The sequence below is a fragment of the Hemicordylus capensis genome, chromosome 5 (assembly GCF_027244095.1).
Source record: "Hemicordylus capensis ecotype Gifberg chromosome 5, rHemCap1.1.pri, whole genome shotgun sequence".
Taxonomy (NCBI): domain Eukaryota; kingdom Metazoa; phylum Chordata; class Lepidosauria; order Squamata; family Cordylidae; genus Hemicordylus; species Hemicordylus capensis.
The window spans coordinates 35,723,018-35,745,155 of NC_069661.1; the positions used below are offsets into that span (position 1 = coordinate 35,723,018).

General features: G+C 44.9%; 1 protein-coding gene across 9 annotated transcripts in view; it reads right to left on the reverse strand.

The window, feature by feature from the left end:
* LOC128325886 (uncharacterized) overlaps positions 1-22,138 on the reverse strand; it is a 147,006-nt gene that overhangs the window by 27,028 nt on the left and 97,840 nt on the right. For 3 of the 9 annotated variants that reach the window (XR_008307711.1, XR_008307709.1, XR_008307708.1), the window contains exon 3: positions 16,855-16,960. The exons of the other annotated variants lie outside the window; for them this stretch is intronic. The gene's annotated coding sequence lies outside the window, so the exon portion shown is untranslated. The remainder of the gene's footprint in view (positions 1-16,854; positions 16,961-22,138) is intronic. 9 annotated transcript variants of the gene reach the window in all.

Genomic DNA, 22,138 nt, shown 5'->3' on the forward strand with positions numbered 1-22,138 from the left:
CCATCAAGTTGTGTACTTGCAAATTGGAGTTTAATGGGTATTATATATAGCTATTCTAGGAACTATGGAATTTAAGATTAGTTTATTTATTTGTTTGTTTATTTATTTCATTTACAAACTGCCCCATTCAAAGGCTTTGGGCCGTGTTCACCCAATACTCTATCCACTGAAGTGCAGATGAGAAAAGCATTCTAGAAAACCTGCAGTTCAACATACAATTCAGCCTGGCAATCTAACATATATAATTTCCAAGTGTGCACCATACTTGCCCTCACCTTTCAGGACATTTAAAGGTTTAGAAAATTCATACCTGATGTACACTTCAATCCCCTATAGAAAACTGCCACCTAAGAACCTTAATTACCTTTAATTATTCTTAAAATGAATGCAATTGTTTCCAATGGAGGGCCAGGCTTCTGGAAAGGCAAGCAGCCACCAATGTTCTATGGTTCTCTGTTCCAGGTCCCATCTCCTTTCCTTTTCATAATGCTCATGTCAACCAGTGACACCTGCCGGCCATCTAAGAAACTGCATCAATACCACACCAAACTATGGTTAGAAATAAGCTGCCCAATCGGGTGGGGATGGGCAACTGTCATTAACAGCTAAAGGGAATGTAGCAAAGGAAATAATGTTGGGAAAGAGGAGGTGGAAGGAAAAATGCTGAGGGAGTCAGAAAAACAAGTGTAGAGGAGGAGGACTTCTCTAGGCTCAAAAAAGAAAAAGAAAAAGAAAAAGAAAAGAAAAGAAAAGAAACTAAGGAGGGAAGGAGAGGGAGGGAAAGGAAACATATACACGGAGAGGAAGAAAGGTGTCATCTAAAGGTGTCAAGATCTGTTGCTCATCATTCCACCCATGATTGTTGATGGGTCTTCATACATACATACAAGCATACATACATATACATATATGTCTGATGTATCCTGGTCATACTCATGCCTTCCATCTTGCTGTCTCTTGAAGTACTTCCTGCAGCCACAAGGTTAAGATCTGATTCTGACAAACAAACATCTTCAGGGTAGAAATAGGGACCATATGAAGATTGTTGTCCATGGTGGATCATTTATGTGCAGCCGTTAGTGAATCAGTTCATGATACCAAACCATGGTTTGGCATACTGGGAGAGTGCCCTATACGTGCACACTCTCTCCTTCACGCTCTCTCCCCCTCAAAAATCAAACCTTGGTTTATAAACTTTGTTTGCTACCCCTGCTAAGTGGCAAAGAGACACCTTTCAAAGTGGTGATTCTCTTTATATTAAGCAGGAGGAGAGTAACTGGCCCTATTTGACCCCAGCACAGTATCCCAACAGTGGCTGTTGCTAGTGTCTACCTTGGGTTTCTTTTAAAATTGTGAGCCTGGTGGAGAAAGGGAACTATATCATTATTGCTTTTCCAGGTAAACCACTTTGTGAAGTTTTTGTTGAAAAGTGGTATACAGGTGGTAGTAGTAGTTGTTGTTTGACGGGCAAGCACAACCTAGGTTGGCCAAACCCCAGAAATAACTAATAAGTGGAACACAGATGGGGAGGAGGCAGTATAAGAAGACAAGGAACTAGACCATGGTTTGATGTTACATGTAAACTAACCCATTGTATGGATCTTCTCATTTTCCCAATGTCACCACACACTGGGAAACATACAAACCAAGTTAATCATGACTAAGAGGCTATTCACACGAGAATGCAAAACCAGGCTAAGGGAGCCCAGCCCAGTCTTGCACGCTTGTGTGAACCGCCGGGATTGGGCCTAATCCCAGTGGCTACACAGTGGCAAATCTGCCTAAATAGCCTCCCTCTTAAATGAGGTTAAGGGAGCAAATGCTCCCTTAACCTCATTTATTGATCATGTGTCAACCATGGCTGCTTGCTGCTGTGGCTGGCACACTCGCAGGGGGTGGGGGGTTTCCCAATAATGCACCGCACACTTGCATGGGTGATGTATGGCAGGGCAATGCATGGCAGCAGATCCCAGCACCCTGACCCGAGGAGCTGCAGCGGGAGCCACCCACCACCCAATCCATCCACCAAGGGACAAAGAGCTGCTCATCTGCGGGGAAGGTGAGTCAAACCCACTCTCCCCGCAGACATCCATGGAGCTCTTCTCACTGATCGCGAGAAGAGCTCCTAAGTCTCACTTGGTGTACAAGTGTTGACTAACTTACACTGGTGCTTTGCCCCTCCTCACTCCATGGCATCATCTCCACATGATAAGGGCTTGGAGCCTGCCCAGGAAGCAATGGGCAAGCAACACACAACCACCATGCTAAAGGTCAACTGAGTTTTCTTTACTTCTCCAATACTTTCAGTGCCAGCTCCCAGTTGGGCAGTTGCTTCACAGCCCAGGCTTCTCTAAACCCTTCTGGGGATTCCTTGTTACTTCACAGATGCTTCCAATATTTTACCCCAAGATTCTCCTAACTTTGTCCTCTCCATACTATCTCTTCTTCCTTCCTTGGAGTCTTACAGTGATCTCATGCTTCAGGTGGTAGTGTGTCTGTTCTAGGGATGTGCGAACTGGTTCAAATTCGAACCAGTTCAAATTAAAACCAGGGTGGTTCGAAGGTTTGAATTTGAACCGAACCAGCCATCAGGTTAGAGCTGCAGGTTCGAATTCGAACCGAACCAGGGGGTGGTTCGATTCGAACCGGTTCGAACCGATTCAAACCGGTTTGGACATCCAAAAATTGGTAGGATGGTAGCTGGCACCCAGGAGTACCTGTCACCCAAACCCCAAAGCAATCGGACACTCGTAAGATTTTTTTATGAATTTGATAGCAAATTAGAGTGGATTCATGGTGTCTCAATGAAAATCTCATTTGCTGTCATAGAATCTACACTCAGAATACCTCAGAAACAACAGAACCTTGTTAGAAACCCATGGGGGTGGTTGGCACCCTATGTGCACTACACCACCACTCGCTCTGGGCCACCCCAGCACCCCCCAAGTGCACTTATGGGGCTGCCGAAAGCTCCATTATTCCTTATGAGAAAAAACCTTAAAGACGCGTAAATTTCAACAATTCACCAAAAATCAGCCCTCTGCCCAAATCCTTTGAAAAAATTCAGGTAGCTTCCTTGACCTACCTGGCACTACCACTAACCCCACGCTGCTCTAGGCCACCCCTTTGCCCCCGACGTGAAGCTATACATTTGCTGACACCTCCATGCTTCTTTATGGAGAAAACCCTTAAAGATGCGTAAACTTCAAAAATCACTTAAAAACCAGCCTTTTGCCCAATTCCTTTCAAATAATTCTGATAGCTTCCTTGCCCACCCTAGGAACTACCACCCACCACACTCCACTCTACGACACCCCTTTCCTCCCGACGTGAAGCTATACATTTGCTGCAATCCTAATTATTCTCTATGAGGAATTCAAAAATACTTTAACAATTCACCAATAATCAGAGGAGTGTCCAATTGCCTTGGGGTTTTGTGGGTTGTAGGCACCCCTGTCTGTCTACCACTCACCCCACCTTTGTGTCCCTAGGTGCTCCACAATAGGGGATATGGACTGGTTTGGGTCCCATTATACTCTATGAGAAAAATAATTAAAAATATTTCAAATATTCATAAAAAAATCATAGGGGTGTCTGATTGCTTCGGGGTTTGAATGGTTGTTGGCACCCATGGGTGCTCCACAATAAGGAATAATGGGCTGGTTGGAGTCCCATTATATCCTATGAGAAAAAAAATAATTTTCAAAAATTCATAAAAAATCGTACGAGTGTCTGATTGCTTTGGGGTTTGGGTGGCAGGTACCCCTAGGTGCCAGCTACCACCCTACCAATTGTTGGGTGTCCAAACCAGTTTGAACCAATTTGAATTCGAACCAAACCAGGGGGTGGTTCGAACAAAACCAAAACTGAACCACCCCCTCCTGGTTCGAACTCAAACCGAACCGAGCGAACCGGTTTTGTGCACATCCCTAGTCTGTTCTGGGTCAGGTTCTCTCTAGACTTGTTCAAACCTCTCTCACTCTTTCAGACCTCCTTTGATGTTCATCCCAGCTCCTTAAGAGCTGTAGAGCAGGGATTCCCAACTTGTGGCACTCCAGATGTTACTGAACTATAACTCCCATCATTCCCAGTCACAATAAACTGTAGTTGGGGATGATGGGACTTGTAGTTCAGAAACATTTGGAGTACCACAGGTTGGAAACCTCTGCTGTAGGGGATCTGGTGTGGGTGGGGCCCTGTAGTTGGAATGGAGGTATGGCTGAAGCTGGAGGCAGCCTAGCCAATCCAGGCCCTTATCCTCCATAGCCTCCCACTGAGTTATGACTCACAATTGAAGCTCGCAGGTGAAGGTGTATGCTTGATAATGCTGGTGAAGTTCCTCTGGTTCTAACTGTTGCTCGGAGCTGGTTGAGGTTCAACTGCAAAACATGAGGTAAGGTTCGCTGTCCAAATAAGAGGGAGTCTTAAGTCTCCCATAATTATCCAAATGTGGACACTAACCATGTATTTTGCTTCTTATCCTCCTTTATCTGTGAAATCTTGAAATCAGCCTGATTTCCGCCCCCCACCCTTTGACTTGTGAGCTTTGAACCAGCCTGAATCACTGGCGGCAGCAGACAGCTTGCTTTCTGCAATTATGGTCCTTCAAGTGGGTTCCAAGAAGTCTGAAAAGAGAAATGAATCTTTGAAAAGTGAAGAAAGCCTTCTGAAACTCTTTTTTTCCTTTTAAATTGAGGGAGCTTTGAACTTCCATTAAATAGTGGTCTGGTTAATGTTTCTGCATAAGGGTTGGGGGAGGCTTGGTTAGTTAATATGACCTGGCTCCCACACCTCAGCCATCCAGCCATATATCGTAGAGCACCAGTGGAGATAATTAGGGAATCCAAAGAGTTGGCTGATATAGAGAAATGATGCAAATGAAGATAAGATTGTCTTCCTGGAGGCAGCAGAGATTTTTTCAGTCTTAGAGCAAAGTAATTCTATAGTGTTAAGCTGCCTACTACTGTAAATGCTAAACTCTTCCAGGAAGATTTTTCAATATCATGCCCTGACACTTCTTTGGAATGGAGTGCTATTGGCAAAAGAGCTCATGCTTTCGTCTCTGAATGGGAACAGTGATGTTGTTCCTGTGTTAAAAGGACTGTACGAAACACGAGCCACCTACAGCAGCGTAACCTGCCACATCCATTTGGTAACAATAGAACAGACGCTGATTTTTCATCTTATCAGAAGCCTCTGGTCCATAAGGATTACTGGCGCCTACTGAATTTTCTCCAGGGATATAATGAAAAACATCTGTTTGATTGCTTAACAGCAAATCAATGAATTGAATCAAAGTTTTCATTCCTTCTTCTTGCCATTAAAGACATCTTTCCCCATCGGTTTTTCCCTTCTGTTCCTTTTAATAGCTGCTTGTTTGCAAGACTCTCATTCTCTTTCTCCCCTTCCATAGTGGCACCATTTCAGATCTCAGTGGAGGTGGAGGAAGCTTCTCGGTAAGGTCCAAAGACTTGCTCTTGGACACAGTTGAGACTAAAAGGCTAACAAACTCATTTGTAAACTATTTTAAGGTTTATTTAAGAGCTGTGTTGTTAAAACATCTCTCTCCTGCCTCTCCATTAGAACAAATGACAGCTTGCAGTCACTGTGGTCACTCTTGTATAGTTCATGGTAACTATAGCAATGTTGTCAATAGAAGTCAATCCCCCTTTAAAAACAACAACAACAACAACAACAACAACAACCAGAACATTGGCGGGCATCCAGACCAGCACTGCACTGGCGCAACAGAGGCTGACATCCAGACTAGGGCTGCTTTCAGGGGTGTCGCTATAACTGAGCGAACGGGTTCATAGTACCCAGGCCCCCGAGCTTCTGAGGGCCCCCCCCAGCTCCACCTCTCCCTATCTTTTCACTCCAAGGGGCTGCCAGAGAGAGGGGCAAACACAGGCCCCCTTTCCCCTAGCTATGCCCCTGGCTGCTTTTCAGTGATCTCGCCTCTGAAGCCCACTGTGCCTCTTGAAAATAGCCTCCTGAAAAGATGCTAAGCAGCCCCAGGGACATAGTTTCAGGAGGAACAGCAGGCTTCAGAGGGAAGGGAAGATTAAAACAGTGCATTTGCCCCAGATATAGACTGTTACAAATTATAAACATACACGTGTGTCTATTTTAATATGTGTGTATATGTATGTCCTTGGGGAACACACTACCAATGAGGGTTCCCCATGCCATATACACGATTCCTATTCAGACTCTAGGCTCGTTCACACAGTTATTAGGGTAGGACAAGTGTCCTTCCCCAGTTTGTGAGCTGCAGGCACATCCATTTTCTGATCATCTGTGAGTTAAAAACAAGGCCAGAAGCAAGAAATGTAATCATGTGCTAAGCACCAGCTAGGTAGGACAGTTTTCCCTCTTACTGCATCCTACTCAGCTGGGGCTTATGATCAAGCTCCCCAGCTTGGACCTTGTTTTTAACTCACAGACAGGGGTGTAGCTATAATTGAGCAAAAGGGTTCAAAGAACATGGGCCCCCAGCTCCTGAGGGCCCTCCAGCTCCATACCTCCCTATTATCTTCATTATCTCCCTCACTCTGGGATGCCGCCAGAGAGAGGGATGAACACGGCCCCCTCTCTCCTAGCTACGCCCCTGAGATGATCAGAAAATGAGAGTTAGGGATGTGCATGGAACTGGTCAGGCCAGTTCAGTTTGAATTTTAACCAACCCAACTCGGTCTGGTTCCATTTCCAGTTCTGCAGAAGACCCAAACTGGGTCTCTGCACATGCGCATTGTGCAGTGCACTTCCGTGCATGTGTGGAGGTGCGAACCAGGCCACAGAAGGCTCAAACCGGGCTGTAGCTGTCCTGGACCGTCCTGGGGGAGGCCGGCAAATGTTGAGAGGAGCTGCCCCTGCCACTTGTTTGGGGTAAGTTCCCCTGACTCCCCTATCTCTTTCTTTTAACCACAGGGAAGCCTCCTGCCCCTTTGCTTGTAAAGGAGAATCCTTACTGGATCCTCCTTTATGAGAAGAACCCTGAACCTGTTCAAACCAGTCCAGCTTGACTTGGGGCCGGGCCGGTTGGAACTCAGACCACCATCCATTTGGCGGGGGGGGGGCTGGACCAGTTTGAAATCAGACCACTTGGACCACCCTGGTTCTAGTCGATCTGGGTTTGAACCAGAACTTGTTTGCACATCCCTAATGGGAGTGTGCACAGCTCCCAAACTAGGGTAGGATATTGTGTGAACAAGCCTATTATGTTGTACAAGTGTACAAATATTTGAACACTTGTAGATGCTTTTGTGTGAGGACTGTACCTGTGCTCATTTAAAAACTGAACTTTGATACAGACCCCTCAAATGTATGGTACAGATAGGAAGTGTACTGCTGTACCTTAGTTCAACATAACATGTGAATAACTGTAACTGTGCACAGATCTGTACCTTGTACAAATGTGGAACATACTTTGTGAATAGAGCTATGATGAGAAAGATATTAATGTAACCATCACACACTAGCTGATCTGGCACAGAGCATCTGCGCCCCTAATTCGTTGTCACCTCCCCCCACCTACCCCATCACTTTTTTGGCTGCCTGCCTCCGCCCGTCTTTTACACCCTCCTCCTCCTCCTCCTTCTTGTTCCCACCTGCCTGCCCACCCCCTCTTTCTGGCTGCCCACCTGCTGGCCGGCCAGCTGCCCCACCTGCCTACTAATTGCAGCTGCTCGCTGCCGTTTTCTTCATCATCCGGTCAGCACCATCGCCACCATATTCATTCTCTAGACCAGGGATTCTCACCATTGGGTCCCCAGATGTTACTGGACTTCAACTCCCATAATTCCCAGCTACAGTGGCCTTTGGCTGGGGATTATGGGAGTTGAACTCCAATAACATCTGGGGACCCAACATTGAGAATCCCTGCTCTAGACCATCCTGTGGCTATCTGGCATCTCTCCGGTCTCTTGCAAGAGCTGCCATGAATGGGATTAGCCATGGGTATGTCTCAGAGAAATAAATATAAAGATGGTAGTGATGCCATATCCTGTATGGATAATGATACTCCTTTGGGGAAGTTTCCAAGTGTCAAATGGCCTTGAGATGCCTTCAGGTAGCTCCTCAGGTGGCAGAATATCGGCATTTCCATGAAGAAAATAAGATGAATACTATGTATAGACAAGGCCAGCATTAGGGGTGAGTTTGCTGGTCAGTGGCCCGAGATGCCTACCTAAATAGGGTGCTGAGCTGAGCTTGCACAAGCTGCAAAAACTGGTAACAGTAATAAACTAACCATGGGGACGGGAGCACCAAAGGCATCCCTTGCCTAGGACACTATTTATTCTAAGTCCAGCCCTGTGTGTAGATTATGATGTTTTTTGCATGCACACAGGTTTTCCACTCCTTACATACACAGGCTGTATGCTGTCAGGAATCATAGCCATGGTTTCCCAGCATGTTAACCTAAAACAAAAACCTCATCTGTACGGCCATTCCATGGGGTAAACAACTATGAGACTTAAATTATTTCCTGCACAGAGGTGCCCTTACAATCACATCATCCATTGATGTTGCATTAAAAAGGTGCCCTCTGCTTATTAAAATCATCAAGCAGATTAACTTGTCTAAGTGCATCTTCTTATTTTCAGCTAACTTCATGTAATCTATGCACTGGATTAGGAAGGAGGAAGCAGGGTAGTTAAATATTTCCCTAAAAGCTAGGCTTTGAACTTTTTCTTCCTGAAAATGTTTCATGGGTAGTTGCTGGTAGGCTGATTAACATTACTTCTACTCCATGTTTTGTAATCAGATACACAGAGCTGGAGAGAAGGTAGCCAGTAGCCATCTGGAAAACAGAAGTTGATGGGACAAGAACCATGTAGGAAGAGGTGAGAAGTACAAAAGAGCTGGGGCCATTCCATTGGAAAGGTAGGTTGAGTGCTGTTACCAGCCATGTTTATTCTACCCAGTTCCCAGGAGCCTCCTTGTTTGCAGTTGCATCTCCAGGCTTGGAGATTGCACTTTGGATATGCTCAGGAACTGCACTGCAATGTGAGCTCTCAGTTTTTGGTATACATGGAGACAAGTCACTTAATTGGCAGCAGGCTAGTCACCCCTAGATTTGGTTGCAAACAAAGCAAATTGGAACGGGGATAAGATGCACCCCCTCTCCCCATGTGGGAACCCCAACTAAGTAGACTTGAGAGTTAACTATAGAGAGTTAACTGGCATCCAAGGTCACTCTAAACTTAAGAGTGAAGTACCTCGCTCTGCTCCCTCCTTTCACAGGAGATAAGAAGGAGCTGGTTATGCCAAGCAGGAAGAAAGTAGATAAGACAGTGATGTAATGTTCTCCCATCACAAAGGAGATGAGTCAGTGACATAGACCTAAAGGTGTACCCATTGAAACTATTGATCGGATTACTGGAGAGCCCATCCTGGCACGGATATGCTTTTGCGCACCTGCATACTCTAATTTCAATCACAGTCAGCCTTGCACACAAAAGACCATCCCCACAATGTCACACCCAGGAAGAACGATCAGGCACAATGCATTCTGTCCATGCCCACCCTGGCCCCTCTAATCAACAAAGTAGGACAACAGGAATGTGCCCCCAAGGCACGTTTTGGCATATAAGTATCCTCAGTTCTATGTGCACAAAACGGATTTTGTGTTTTATTTTGAGCTTGAAACAAAATGCAGATGGCCAAAAGAAACGTTTTGTTGAAAGAGCGGTTGAACTGGTTGTTTCGATGAAGCAGACTTGAAATTTTGAGTGTTACGGCCATAGGGAACAATGTGGAAACTCAAAACACCCAATTGTTCCACATGGGTAGCTCCAAAATGGGTGTGTGGTAGGGCATCATAACATTCAACTTATAAAAGTCATGACCTGACCATGCAGAGGCCCATTGCGCATGCGTGGCGACCTCCAAAATGGCCACCGCAACTACACTGAGAGGCCCAGAACAGGCTGAAAACCACCCAAAATGGACTGTAAAGAGGAGGGAGGCTGGCGGGGGAGGGGGAACCTTTGGGGGCCTCCCACAGGTGCGGCAGCACCCCCGGAGGCAGTGAGTTTCAGGTTGTTTAAAAAAATAAATTAAAGATAGACCCCCCCCCCCGAACTGACCAGGGGTGTTCTGCTCAAGTAGGGATTCCATAGGGATTTGGGGGAAAGGTTAAACTTTTGTTAAAATTCTCCCATTTGCCCATTTCTTTTGTGGGTTGTGTGGTAAGTAAAACCCATCATGCCCTACCACCTAACCCACTCTGGTGTCCCTAGGAACAACCCATGGGGACCAATGGGGTACTTCGGGTTTCCCCATTGTTCCCTATGGCTGAAACACTTGAAAAGTTTCAAGGTTTGTTCCCTTGAAACAGCTGGGCTGAGTGCTGTTTCAGTGAAACATTTCAGCCACCTGCATTTTGTTTCAAGCTAAAAACAAAAGGCAAAATCCATTTCGTGTACATCGCTAGTAGAATGGTTTTTCATTCTATCTGATTCCGATGCTGGGGATGGAATCTGGGTATGCTTACCCTACCTAGCCAGGGCTAAGAAAATGATCAAGCTCCTTGCCTCCTAGCTTGTTTACACTTACAGACAATCACAAAATGGGAACGTGCACAGGTCCCAAACTGAGGAGAGCTGGTCTTGCATTAGCAAGCATGAATTGTCCACTTTGCTAAACAGGGTCCATCCTGCTTTGCATCTGAATGGGAGACTACACATGAGTATTGTAAGATATAGGAATTTATTTATTTATATTATTTAAAATATTTCTATACCACCCAAAACTTGTGTCTCTGGGCAGTTTACAATTAAGATCTTTTAAAACATTAAAACATTTAAAACCCAATAGTAAAAATATTAAAAATATTAATCTAATTAAAAGCCTAGGTGAATAAGTGTGTCTTCAGTACCTTTTTAAAAGTTGCCAAAAATAGGGAGGCTCTTATTTCAACAGGGAACACATTCCTAAGTCCAGGGGCAGCAACAAAGAAGGCCCATTTCCGAGTAGCCACCAGACAAGTTGGCAGCAACTGCAGACGAACCTCTCAAGATGATCTTAACAGGCAGTGGGGCTCATGGTGAAGAAGACGTTCTCTTGGGGAATGGGGCCGCTCTGGGAAGAGCTCTGCCTGCTTACATGCAGAAGGTTCCAAGTTCCCTCCCTGGCATCTCCAGATAGGGCTGGGAGAGACTCCTGCCTGTAACCTTGAAGTAGCTTCTGCCAGTCTGTGTAGACAATACTGAGCTAGATGGACCAATGCTCTGGCTCAGTATAAGGCAGCTTCCTATGTTCCTATAGATAGGATGCATCTCCTACCCAAGTACCAATTATGTGAATTGCCCTTATGATGGCTGGAGGTTGGAGGGTTGAATGTTCATCCACAACACAAGGTGATCACCAGACTGGTCAGTTTGGACAATCCCATCCCAAATTGTTTCATGTAATTAAAAAGAGAGATGTCCTGACATCCCGAAAAAGGAAGGTGCCAGGATGACATTAGGACATCTGGGAAACACATAACGATGTGCTTACTCACAATGCGCGCGCATACACACACACACACACACACCATTTTAATTGAGTAGACTAGTTTGGGGAGGGGAATATAATCTGAACCAGCTTAGAATTTTGCAGTGTTTCTGGATGTAGCCTCTTTTCTCAAACCCATATTTGGCACTGAAAGCAGATGATCTAATATTACAAGTATAATAATATTTTGCAGTTTTTCATCATTAATCTATTTCTGCATATGGATATGGCACAAAAGCTGCTTCTGTAACTTTGAAATGTATACCTTCTGGTGCAGAGGCCACCTCATTTGAAGACTCTTCAAATCCATTTAAAACTCCTTTCCTGTTACTCTAAACATTTTAGAATGCGTAACATTCTTGCTAGATGCAACCACATCCTCACAAAAGCCAGTAGCATGATTGTTTAAGCCTAACAGGCTGCCTTTGTGTGATATCGAAGACAAAATTGGTCTGGTTTACACATGCAACAGTATACGGTGCAGACTGCAGGTAAGCAATCCCATACTGAATGCTTCCCTAGATCAATATTTCGTAAATATTCACAATAGAAAGCTAGGATATCAGGGGGAAAGTTCTATCCCAGCCTGGTTCCTGCTGTTCTAATTTTCTGCTTGCAAGGAGATTTGTCCATAAGGATGCATCTGCTCTCTAACCAACCTGCAGTCTAAAATGATACCACCATCTCATCCAGCTGCAAGGATGCAGCACAGATGCTAGTTTTATGGTGAGGGGCTCAGGTCTTCCCAGATGACCATTTTGTTTAGAGTAGATATGTTCACATGGCCACCAGCAGAATAGGAAACATGCCCAGACTGGGTGAGAGAGCTGGGAGAGCTTCCAGTTTTCAGTCATGTGCTTGCCAATATCAAGGTAGGAGGCAGGGAGAATGATCATGTATGAGGCAGCAGCTGGGTAGGGCAGCTTTTCCTCCTACCTTGTTAAAGTGCTGGATAGGATACCACTGTCCTACCCAGCTCCCATCTCACAAATGATCATTCCCCCTTCTCCTCTCTAGGTTTTCACTAACACAGAACCAAAAATTGGGAGGATACACAGTTCCCAAAGCTGGGTGGGATGTTTGTCCTATCCCATTAGTGATCGTGGGAACAGCCTAAATAACTGGAATTGTTACACAACAATGGTACAGGTGGCCCTTGTTATCTGTGGCCCTGGCACCCATGGCTTCGTGTATCCATGGTTGGGGAATGGAGATCTGACCTCATTATTTGTGGATACAAAGATAGTTAAAATTTGTCTATCCGCTCTCCCTGGTGGCCAGAAATTACCTCAGAGATCATTTCTGGCACCATTTTTCTGAAAGAAGCCATTTTGTGTCTCTTAGTTACAAATAAATAAATAAATAAATCCTGGTATTTTCCACAGGAAATGAGCAAAAATTAGGGTTTGGGGACATTGCTAGACAGTTGGACACTGGGAGAGCATGGCACAGTACTTTATTTTGCTTAATTTTACTTCTTATTGTTTATTTTTTTCCTTTTTTAAACCTCCAGGAACCTAACCCCCCAATTCCCATTGACTTAAGGTCTTATTATCCGCAGTTTTGTTATCTGCGGTTGTAGCTGAGAACAGAACCCCCACGGATAATTAGGGCCACCTGTACTTCCATAGCACTAGCTACTGGAGCGGAAATTGTATCCTTCAAAGTGGAAAAACACATAATGAACCTTTCTTGACTGGCAGGGCATAGCAATGGTGAAAGCACATGCCCCAGGACCATTTTTTAAAAAGGGCTGCAGGAATGTTTATGTGGTAAAGAAAAAAGTCTCTGTCCTTTACTAGACTAAAGAGGGAAATAATCATAAGGTAAGTTGAGCATTTATTTCAATGGGAAACTTAAGCATGTCCTGTTGAAGCCAATACACTTCAGTTTACTTAACTGTGAATGTATTGTGCATGCCATTACACCAGTGTTCTCTACAGCAGTTAAAACACATAGCACTTCCTATTGTGATCGTTGGATAGTACTTGTGACATTTCGAATGACCAGACACAACTTTTCTTGGCCTCATTTCCTTGTAATTCAGAACTGTATACATAAAACAGTTCTGAACTGTAAGGAGATGAAGCAGAGAAGTTGTGTGGTCATTAGTGATGCCACAAGTACTACCCAAGAGGTGCTCATGATAGGGAGAACTATACATTTTGATTACTGTGGGAAACATTTGCTTAACTGGATGTATTTTGTACTCTTGTCTGTCTATCTATCCATCTATCCATCATCAGTGTTGTGGGAAACACCAGTGTAATGCTGTTGTTTCCCTAAACAATCATAGGTTGTAGTAGCATTGCCATCATTCCCCACAGAAAGGCTTTATCTTGTCACCATAATGCTGATTTCACTTTAGGCAAAAGAAGGTTTCAGATTTCAGACAGTATTCTCCTGTTACACTGTGAAAACCCAGGAAAAAATTGCCTGGGTTGATTTTGGTGTATACTGTATCACTTATAATAGGAATACATGCCTTTACACTCATATATACATAACTCATGAAAGTATTGTCACTATAAGTTGGAAGACAAAAATAAAATGATATTATAAAAGACAAGGAGACGATACAGATGGCATCTCCTCTGCTCCCCAGCATTGAGCAATGAAGGTCCCTACACAGAGAGCTTTGTGGGTCAAAACATAGCCAACAAGCTAAGAGGAAATATGTCTAAGTTATTGCTCATAAAGTGAGATACAAAATCGCTCAATCAGTGTAAAGGCATCTTTTGATTATGTTCTGTGTCATTTCCCATGAAAAAGCATGCGTTTTCATTTAAGGCATCTCTCTTTGTTAGGAAGAAAAACAGGAAGAAGCAATGTGACAAATAAACAGGACCCAAGCACGTGCACACGCATGCGTACACGCACGCACACACACACACACCCTCTACATCCTTAGACAAATCCAAACACTAACCTCAAACATCCACATTCATTGATAGTTATGTGTCATGTCAGGGGAAGCCGAAAATATAGATGAACAACATCTGGAGTCATCGTCATTGACAATGTGCACAACCTCATGCAACTGCCTCACAGCACATTAGCTGCAGTGCCGTTATGTGCCTGGGCCAAGCCATCTTGCTCTGGTATGTTCAGGGGTTAGGCTTTTAACTCTAGATAAACATCTTTGGGACCAAAATGTAAAAGGCTAGGATTACATGAGCTTGGAAGGCCAGTGAAAAACAATCACTCCAGCCCAGCAATGTCCTAAGGGTGCAGCATTCTTTCTGATGCAGACATAGGGGAGATACAAACAACTGTTTGTTGTGGTAACTCGCCATGGTGAACATGGAACTGATTGGTAAGTTAGTTATCCCTACATTCCTGCCAAGTGGCAACCAGCACTTCACATAGAAATGTGCACCCATCAGGTACAGATGTGTGGTAAATAGCTAGCTGAATCCACCTACAGAGTTTCCCTGACTTCCCCATTCATTTCAATGGAGGGAGAAGATCAAGCAGCAAATCACAGAATCCAGAGTAAGGGTTCCATAGCCTGATAAAGGGACACCAACCTCGTCATAGGGAACTGGGGCTGTGAGCCAAATTAGATGTCCAGAGCAGTCTAGAGTGGGAAGGGACCTTGGAAATCTTCTAGTCCAAGCCCCTGCTCAGTACAGGAATCTGCTACAGCATCCTTGACAGATGGCCATCCAGCCTCAGTTTGAAAACCCCCAACAAAGGGGAGACTAAGGATGATGCCAAAATTTCAAAGAAAAATGAAATTTGCATGAAATTTGAGGGGTCCCCCCCAGGCAAAAGTCTGAGAATGTTCACGGGAAGACAAATGAATTCCTATAAGACAGGGCTGCTCAACTTCGGCCCTCCTGCAGATGTTGGCCTACAACTCCCATAATCCCTGGCTATTGGCCACTGTGGCTGGGAATTATGGGAGTTGTAGTTCAAAAACAGCTGGGGGTCCTAAGTTGAGCAGGCCTGCTATAAGACAAGTGAAATATCCTAGAGGGTTTCTGCACAGCCCTTGGAGCTGTTGCATGAAGCAGACTGTTTCACTGTCAGACAGCTCTAAAAGTTAGGAAATCCCCTCCCCACCTTGTCTAGCCCAAATCTGCATGTAATTTCAGCCCATTGGTTCTAGTCCTGCCCTCAGGAGCAAGTCCACTCCTCCTTCTGTAGATATCCCTTCAGATATTCTAAAATAGCTATATTGTCTTCCCGTAGTCTCCTCTTCAGGTTTCACATATCCAGATCCTTTAACATGGGAATGTGTTGTTAAGAGAAATGCATCCAACCAGAAGGGACTCTTTTGAACACACACAAGAATTATGGGGGAGAGGGGCAAATCTTGATTGGGACCATGCTGTATGATGAAGGCGTGGTTAATCCTTTACCATAGAGTCCGTTTCCTACTGAAAACCACCCCCAACACTACTGTTTGCCAGTTTGACATTGAAAGGGTAGCAGGGGAGCAGCAAAAAAGGTAGTTTAAGCACGACTGTAAGCACATCACCACCGCCACGCAGGCAGCCTGCTTAAAGAAGGATTGCCAATGCTTGAGCTGCACTGGGGGTTGGCAAGCAGGGGGGGGGGAGGGCGGGTTGGTAAGTAATTTCAGGTAAGCACCTGAAATTACTTTTCTTGCTGCCCCCCCCCCTCTGCTGCCCTTCAGTGGATCCCCCTACACCCATACTTGTAAAGGGTAATCCTCACCAGATTCCTCTTTACAAGTATTGCCATTTGAACCGCTGAACCAGTTCGGTCAAACAGACCAGACTAGCCAGTCAGTTCAACAGAACCAGTTCAGTGGCACACAGTTCAGTTCAAATTCAATCTGATTTTGAACCAAATTGCAATTTTTGGGTTTGTGCACATCCTTAATATGTGGAACCGGTTCTATTTGGACCTGGTTCTATTTGAACTAGGACGGTTTGACTAGTTCAAACACCAACCGACCTGGCCCCCCCAAAAAGATTCCCCTCTCCAGATTCCCCTTTACAAGCATACCCCTCAAACTGAATTAAACTGGTTCTGAACCAGTCTAACCTGGTTCAACTGTAAAACCAAACCGGGGGCCAGTTCAACTTGAACCGGCTTGTGGACCAGCAGTCCAGTTCAAATTTGGCTCGAATTCAAACCAAACCACCAGAATGGGTTCCATGTACACCACTATCAAACTGTTCCATTTCTTTCTATCATCCAGTATGAGAGCATTTCCTTGGATTTTGATTATTTCTTTTGGTGCAGAATATTGGGAACATCCCTTTCTCACTTTATAAGGCAACCGTACTCGGATAAGTCCCACATCTGAAACATTAGCTGTTTTGCACCCCATTTCTGATCCACATACAATTTATAGTTTTGGTGCTTCTCCCTTACCTGATCATGAATCTCTGCATCCTCAGAGTGAGCCCTATCAGTTATTGTCATTGAGTAAATTTAGTGGTAGCTTTGCATCCTCTCAGCAGTTCAAATGGTGATTTTCCTGTAGTAGATAAGCAAATATAGTTTCATGGATTGTCTCTTTCCAGGGTTGTTTTTGTATAGTAGCCAGTTGTAAACTTTCCTTCACTAACCTGTTCTTTCTTTCCACTAAGCCATTCCCTTAAGGAAATAGTCTTGTGTTTTATCCTATGGATATGCAAGCATTGCTCCATTTCAAATGAGTTAAGCCATGTCCCATTGTCAATCACTAGTTCTGTAGGAAGACTTTCTCTTGCAAAAACTGCAGCTATGAACTGGATCACCTTGTTTGTAGTAATATTGTCAGCAAATGAAACTTCTGACCACCTGGTATAGTAATCCATCATCACTATAAAAAATCTTTTTTTTGTGGGTTGGTTATCAAAACACTGCATTATATCCAGAGCAAGTTTTCCCCAGGGACCATTTGGTTACTCTACTGGAGTCAAGGGGGTGGTAAAAGTATTATGGGATTGCTCAGACACAACACAAACCATACAGTGCCTGGTTACATTTTTAGTGTGTGTCCATACCTGGCCACCAAAAACCTTCTCTGATTCACCTTTTAGTCAAGCTCATACCCAGGTGACCTTCATGGAAAATTTTGATCACTTTTGTTTGAAAGGAGGTTGGCACCACCAAATGATCAGTCCTTAGTAGGGATGTACACAGAACCGGCTGGCCCAATTTGGTTCGAGGCTGGACCGGCCTTGAACCCAGCTGGGCCAGTTTGGTCCAGCTTGTAATTTTTTTTCAACTAATCTTTTACAATCCTCGGGGGAGTTCCTGGAGGTGGTGGTGTGTGTGTGTGTGGTGGTCTGTGGAGGTTCCCTCTCCCCCCACTGGCCTTCAAAATCACCCCCTTGGCTGGTTCGGCTGCTCTTCCACCGCTCTTCTGCCTTCACCTGGTGGCCCGGCGGCCATTATGGAGGCTGTGGCCTTCACACATGCAGGTGCAGAGGCCATATGCACAGGCGCATGGCCTCCATAATGGCTGCTGGTCCACTGGGTGAAGGTCGAAGAGTGGCCAAACCGGCCAAGGGGGTTATTTTCAAAGGCCAGCAGGGGGAGGGGGGACCTCCAGGAACTCCCCTGAGGGGAGTAAAAGGTTTTAAAATATTTATTTATTTATTTTTAGAATTATAAGCTTATGAATCCCCCGAAATTCAGGGGGGGGGTTGTTCGGTTACGGGTCGGACCAAACAGGGGGTGGTTCGGTTCAACCCCAAACGGTTGAACCGAAGTGGTTTGACGTTGAACCTGTTTGCACACCCCTAGTCCTTAGCACCAGCCCATTGAAGAGGGACATTCACTACGTGCATGTATGGTTGAAGATGTTCGAGTACTTTGTTTTTGCATGGCCATCCATTAGTTATGTAAAGTTTAAGTTCAGTAAGCACTTGATCAGCATTGAGGGCCACTTTCCCTTCAAAAGATGTGATCACTCCATGAGTGGATTAAACTATTTATGCAATAACTACTTCATCCTCTTCTTCTGGGACCTCCTGTTGGCCTGGAAGTGGAAACTGAGATATTTACCTCCCTGCTGCCCCTTCCTCCGTTCCTTGGCAAAAGGCTTCAGAATGTGCGATTGCATGTGCGCATGGCGCACACATCACATGTGTGCATCACGTGCATACGTCAGATGTGCACGTGTGTGATGTACACACGCGACGCACAGACACCCATATGCACATGCAATCGTACGTGGGGGGAGGGGTGGCAGGGAGGTACGCTGCCACCCCAAATGCTTTTCAAAAAAGGAGCGCCGGCAGGGGAAAAGCAGGAGGGGTAAGTGTACCCTCCTCCACCCTTAAAGAGCCCCCCCCCAGCTACCAACCAGAATGCTGCGGTTCCGTGCACACCACTAATCTGTACTATGGGTTCCATGCTATTTGGGTCTAACACTATCCTTAGATCCTTCTGACATTTCCAGCCCAATATTGAGACTACTTTTTGTGACACATACACTTTCCTTTCTCAGTACGTCCTTTGTATTCCAGGACAGCATTGAAGTAAATGCAATAAGGGAACCTCCATACCCCCATGGGTGGATGTCTGAAGGCTGCAGGTGCAGATTTGACACAGTAAAGAGTTTCTTGTAAAGAAGATGGAAATGATAGTGTACGGAGAACCAGAATCAGCCAGCATCCACACTTCATGGCCATTGAATTTAACTTGACAATGGAGAAGCAGGCTGTGATTCTGTCACACTTCCTAACGCAGTCAGGAAGCGATTCAGCTGCCTCAGCCTTATCATATGGTGAATCAGTAATATAGTGGACAGCAGACTTGCAAACCTTGGTAAAATGTCCCCTTTTTTTGCATCTGTTACAAGTGAATTCCATGCAGGACAGTGAGCAAAATCAGCTTTGTGGGCAGAGTCTCCACATTGGTAGCAGTGGTAGCTCCTCCTTTCTTGTGTGGCCATTTTCTGAGGCAGTGCCATATGAGAAGACTGGGCTTGGAAGTGCTGTATTTAGACTGAGCAGCCTGGATTTCCGGAGGTGGGCTTTGGGGTACCAAAGCGAATGATTTGGCACAGTGACTAGCATTTCCCACCCTCCGAGCCATCTCTATACCTTTATCCAAGGAAGTTTTCACTCCAGCAGCAGTTTTTCATGCAGTTTGGAGCAGTTTGTTTTCATAACAGTCTGATCCCTGATCATTTCATCATAAAGTTGTCAAACTCACAGGTTACACTTAAGGCATGCAGTGCTGTGACATATTGATCGATAGATTCACCAGGCATTTGGGATCTAGACTAGAATTTGTAATGTTCAGCAATCACATTCAAAGTATTGTTGAATTGTATTGTTCTTAGCTTCATAAGAACTAGCATCCCCTCCCAAGTTGGTAGGAAATGGCAAATGAGTATATAATCTTTGGCTAGTGAGGGGTGGAGCTGGGGGTTCTTTAAACCCATTCAATCAATTATAGTTACATCCCTGGTCTAAAAGCGCATGATGCAGCAACGTTACTGAACCTAAGTAGGCCCAGGTCTGGCCAGTGCCTGGAAGCAGACCTCCTGAGATGGGACAATCTTCTGAGACCCATCAAAATTTGAGACCAATCAAACTGAGATGGGTTTGATCGCAGACCAAACCAGAGACAGTTTGGTCCAGAACTGAACCAAACCAAGCCCAATCTGAAGTAGATTGGGTTGCTTTGGCAGTTTGAGGGGACTATGCTTGTAAAGGGGAATCCAGTGAGGATTCTGCACTATGCACATTCCTCAGTACACTGCTCAGTCTACTCCTCAGTACACTACTCTGAGCTCTGTGGGGGAAGAAAGGTGGGATTGTAGTGAATGAGATTATGTTTATTAATGCCAGCTGCCCACCTCTGACCGATAACTGGCTAGTTCAGGAGGCCAGAAAATATTTCTGAATGGACCTTGAAGTAGGGAAGCCATCAAGAGTCTTGCAAGGTGGTATGTATCCTTCACCTGATGGCAGAGGCGAATGTGAAAGTGTGATGTCTATACTGACTGGCGGTAGTTTTCTAGGGCTTCAGGCAGGTGCCTTTTCTTGTCCTATCTCAAGATGCCAGAGTTTGAACCTGGGGCCTTCTGCCTGCAAACTATGTGCTCTTCCACTGAACTAAGGTCTCACTACTGGTTGCACTGAGCCATCTTAAGTGGCACAGCAGGGAAATGCTTGACTAACAAGCAGAAGGTTGCCAGTTTGAATCCCCATTGGTACTATATTGGGCAGCAGCAATATAGGAAGATTCTGAAAGGCATCATCTCATACTGCGTGGGAGGAGGCAATGGTAAACCCCTCCTGTATTATACCAAAGAAAACCACAGGGCTCTGTGGGCGCCAGGAGTCGAAATCGACTCCACGGCACATTTTACTTTTTACCTTTACTGGTTGCAGCTGCCACCTCTTACCAAGCAGTGGTGATGGGTGCAAGTCAGGTGCACTCTAGATTTTGAACCTGTGAAGCTTGTCATGCAGTACTGAGAATAGCTTTGCTTATTAATAAAGAAAGGCAAACAAATTCCATACTCTGCAGCATCAAACAAACAAACAAAAAAGGCTTTCCAGTGTTTGCAAGGGATAATTTGGTGTCAACCAAATGTTGAAGTGTGAATAATAAAAACAGGAAATCTGGGACTTTGAGTGGAACTAATCTCTATAAAAAAGCAATAGCCTTAGGGAACCATTAAAAAGTAAAGCCGCTTAACCATTGTATTTATTTCATGCAAATATCTTCAGTAAGGTATTAAACATAGATTGCACCATTTTATTTATCTATATCTATATCTATATCTATATCTACCCGATCCCTTTTTTAAAAAAAATCCTAACAGCTTGAATTTTCTATCCTGTTGTATTGCTTCAGTTCAGAAGCTTTCCCCCTCCCCACCCAACACCATATTACAGGGATTATTTATTTATTGCCATTTTGTCTTCTCATGCTAATGGACATTTTAATTATCCCTTTGTTGTTCCGAGCCCCACTGCATGATATGTACACAGTTTCCAGCTGAGCTTAGAATCAGGCTTAGGATTCTAAATACAGGCACTGCCCAACCATGCCACCCTTGAAGGTATAATACCTCTAGAATCCAAGTGTCTTGCAAGATACTGTCCCTAGTGTTGCCTCCTAGGCTCCATCACTTTCTGGAACAGCCTCAGAACACCTCAGGGTATTCATAAAGGAGAGCTGGAAGTTTCTGTCACATTCTGCCTCGTGACTAATTTGTCCTATTAATTTCAATGAGACTTATGATGAGTAATTTAGTCAAGATGTCAGCCAACATTTCCAATATTTCCCAAACTCAAGAGGCACTACTTCCCAGCATGATCATAGATGGGAACATCCAGGTCTTAAGCCTGAGGGGTTCACGTCTGCCAACTATCCCTACTGCTGGTCTCCCCTCACCAGGGTAAGTAATGGGGAAGCCTGCTGGTGTGGATTAGTGGCACGTAGGGGTGTGCACAAACTGGTTTGAGATGAAACAGTTCACCTTGAATTAGCCCAGTTTGAAGGTTTGATTGCAGACTGAACCGGAGACAGTTTGGTCCAGGATCGAACCAAACTAAGCCCGGTCCAAGGTGGATTGGGTCAAACTGGTTTGGTGATTTGAGGGGGCTATGCTTGTAAAGGGGAATCCGGTGAGGATTCTGCACCATGCACATGCATGAAGGCCAGTCAATGTCGGAGCTGCGCTTTGCAGGCAGGCTGCTGG